The sequence below is a fragment of the Olea europaea genome, unplaced genomic scaffold, assembly GCF_002742605.1.
Source record: "Olea europaea var. sylvestris unplaced genomic scaffold, O_europaea_v1 scaffold1079, whole genome shotgun sequence".
Taxonomy (NCBI): domain Eukaryota; kingdom Viridiplantae; phylum Streptophyta; class Magnoliopsida; order Lamiales; family Oleaceae; genus Olea; species Olea europaea.
In genome coordinates, this window is record NW_019228146.1 from 120,457 (window position 1) to 124,758 (window position 4,302).

Consider the following 4,302-nt stretch of genomic DNA (forward strand, 5'->3'; position numbering starts at 1 on the left):
ATCCGAAGTTATCATGAAATCAAATACCACTTTTCATTGGCTAGATTCCAATCGAATTGGACTAGCAATTCGCCAAAAACGAACAAACTAGAAGTTATCATGAAATCAAAAGCCCATTTTCGTTGGCACGATTCCAATCGAATTGGACTAGCAATTCACTAAAAACGAACAAATCCGAATCTATCATGAAGTCAAAAGCCCCTTTTCGTTGGCTCGATTCCAATGGAATTAGACTAGGAATTCGTAAAACACGAACAAACCCGAAGTTATCGTGAAACCAAAAACCACTTTTAGTTGGCTCGATTCCAAACGAATTAGACTAGCAATTCGCCCAAAACGAACAAACCCGAAGTTATCATGAAATCAAAAACCACTTTTCGTTGGCTCGATTCCAGTCCAATTAGACTAGCAATTCGCCAAAAATGAACAAACCCGAAGTTATCATGAAATCGAAAACCACTTTTCGTTGATCTATTCGAATCGAATTAGACTAGCAATTTGCCAAAAACGAACAAACCTGAAGTTATCATTAAAATCAAAAACCACTATTCGTAGGATCGATTCCAATTGAATTAGACAGCAATTCGCCAAAAATAAACAAACCAAAGTTATCATGAAATCAAAATCCACTTTTCGTTGGCTCGATTCCAATTGAATTAGACTAGCAATTATCCAAAAATGAACAAATCCGAAGTTATCATGAAATCAAATACCACTTTTCATTGGCTAGATTCCAATCGAATTGGACTAGCAATTCGCCAAAAATGAACAAACTAGAAGTTATCATGAAATCAAAAGCACATTTTCGTTGGCACGATTCCAATCGAATTGGACTAGCAATTCGCTAAAAACGAACAAATCCGAATCTATCATGAAGTCAAAAGCCCCTTTTCGTTGGCTCAATTCCAATGGAATTAGACTAGGAATTCGTAAAACACGAACAAACCCGAAGTATCGTGAAACCAAAAACCACTTTTCGTTGGCTCGATTCCAATCGAATTAGACTAGCAATTCGCCCAAAACAAACAAACCCGAAGTTATCATGAAATCAAAAACCACTTTTCGTTGGCTCGATTCCAATCCAATTAGACTAGCAATTTGCCAAAAATGAACAAACCCGAAGTTATCATGAAATCGAAAACCACTTTTCGTTGATCTATTCGAATCGAATTAGACTAGCAATTCGCCAAAAACGAACAAACCCGGAGTTATCATTAAAATCAAAAACCACTATTCGTAGGATCGATTCCAATTGAATTAGACAGCAATTCGCCAAAAATGAACAAATCAAAGTTATCATGAAATCAAAATCCACTTTTTGCTTGCTCGATTCCAATCGAATTAGACTAGTAATTCACTAAAAACGAACAAAGCTGAAGTTGTCAAGAAATCAAAAATCGCATTTCATTGGCTCGATTCCAATCGAATTAGAATAGCAATTCGCCAAAAATGAAGAAACTCGAAGTTATCATGAAGTCAAAAATCACTTTTTGTTAGCTCGATTCCAATCAAATTAAGCTAGCAATTTGCCAAAAATGAACAAAACTGAAGATTTCGTGAAATCAAAACCCACCATCATTGGCCCGATTCCAATCGAATTAGACTAGCAATTCGCCAAAAATGAACCGACCCAAAGTTATCATGAAATCAAATACCACTTTTCATTGGCTCGATTATAATCGAATAGGACGAGCAATTCGCCAAAAATGAACAATCCCGAAGTTATCATGAAATAAAAAACCACGTTTCATTAGGTCGATTCCAATCAAATTAGACTAACAATTTGCCAAAAACGAACAAACCCGAAGTCATCAAGAAATCAAAAACTACTTTTCGTTGCTCGATTCCAGTCGAATTAGACTAGCAGTTCGCCAAAAATGAACAAACCCGAAGTTATCATGAAATCAAAAACCACTATTCGTTGGATCGATTCCAATCGAATTAGACAGCAATTCACCGAAAACGAACAAATCGAAGTTATCATGAAATCAAAATCCACTTTTCGTTGCCCTGATTCCAAACGAATTAGACTAGCGATTCGCCAGAAATGAACAAACCCAAAGTTATCATGAAATCAAAAACCACCATTCGTTGGATCGAGTCCAATCGAATTAGACAGCAATTCGCCAAAAATGAACAAACCAAAGTTATCATGAAATCAAAATCCACTTTTCATTGGCTCGATTTCAATCAACTTAGACTAGCAATTGACCTAAAATGAACAAATCTGAAGTTATGATGAAATCAAATACCACTTTTCATTGGCTAGATTCCAATCGAATTAGACAAGCAATTTCTCAAAAATGAACAAACCAGAAGTTATCATGAAATGAAAAGCCCATTTTCGTTGGCTCGATTCCAATCAAATTGGACTAGCAATTCGCTAAAAACGAACAATCCCGAGGTTATCATGAAGTCAAAAGCCCCTTTTCGTTGGCTCGATTCCAATCGAATTAGACTAGGAATTCGTAAAAAACGAACAAATCCAAAGTTATCATGAAACCAAAAACCACTTTTCATTGGCTCGATTCCAATCGAATTAGACTAGCAATTCCCTAAAAATGAAAAAACTCGAAGTTATCATGAAATCAAAAACCACTATTCGTTGGATCAAGTCCAAGCGAATTAGGCTAGCAATTCGCCAAAAATGAACAAACCCGAAGTTATCATGAAATCAAATACAAATTTTCATTGGCTAGATTCCATTAGACCAGCAATTTGCCAAAAACGAACAACCTGAAGTTATCATGAAATCAAAAACCACTTTTCATTGGCTCGATTCCAATCGAATTAGACTAGCAATTCGCCAAAAATGAACAAACCCAAAGTTTTCATGAAATCAAAAACCACTATCATTGGCCCGATTCCAATCGAATTAGGCAAGAAATTCGCCAAAAACGAACAAACCCGAAGTCATCATGAAATCGAAAACCACTTTTCATCGGCCCGATTCCAATCGAATTAGACTAGCAATTCGCCAAAAAATGAACAACCCGAAGTTATCATGAAATCAAAGACCACTTTTAATTGGGTTGATTCCAATCGAATTATACTAGCTATTCGCCAAAAATGAACAAACCCGTAGTTATCATAAAATCAGCAGCCATTTTTCGTTGGCCTGATTCCAATCGAATTAGACTAGCAATTTGCCAAAAATGAACAAACCCAAAGTTAACATGAAAACAAAAACCACTATTCGTTGGATCGAGTGCAATCGAATTAGACAGCAATTCGCCAAAAATGAACAAATCGAAGTTATCATGTAATCAAAATCCACTTTTCGTCTGCCCGATTCCAATCGAATTAGACTAGCAATTTGCCAAAAATGAATAAACCTGAAGTTATCATGAAATCAAAAACCACTTTTCGTTGGCCCGATTCTAATCGAATTAGACTAGCAATTCACCAAAAATGAACAAACACGAAGTTAACATGAAATCAAAATCCACTTTTCGTTGGCTCGATTCCAATCGAATTAGACTAGTAATTTACCAAAAACGAACAAACCAAAGTTATCATGAAATCAAAAACCACTAATCATTGGATCGAGTCCAATCGAATCAGACAGCAGTTCGCCAAAAATGAACAAATCAAAGTCATCACGAAATCAAAATCCACATTTCGTTGGCTCGATTACAATCAAATTAGACTAGCAATTCGCCAAAATCGAACAAATTTGAAGCTATCATGAAATCAAATACCACTTTTCATTGGCTAGATGCCAATCGAACTAGACTAGAGATTCACCAAAAATGAACAAACCCGAAATTATCATAAAATCAAAAGCCCATTTTCATTCCCTCGATTCCAATCGAATTAGACTAGCAATTCGCTAAAAACGAACAAAACTGAAGTTATCATGAAATTAAAAGCCCCTTTTCAGTGGCTCGATTCCAATCGAATTAGACTACCAATTCGCTAGAAACGAACAAATTCGAAGTTATCATGAAATCAAAAACCACTATTCTTTGGATCGAGTCCAATCGAATTGGACAGCAATTCTCCAAAAAAGAACAAACCGAAGTTATCATGAAATCAAAATCCACTTTTCGTTGGGCCGATTCCAATCTAATTAGATTAGCAATTCGCCAAAAATTAACAAGCCCGAAGTTAACATGAAATCAAATACCACTTTTCATTGGCTAGATTCCAATCGAATTAGACTTGCAATCCGCCAAAAATGAACAAACCTGAAGTTATCATGAAATCAAAAACCTCTTTTCGTTAGCTCGATTCCAATCCAATTAGACTAGCAATTCGCCAAAAATGAACAAACCCAAAGTTATAATGATGTCAAAAACA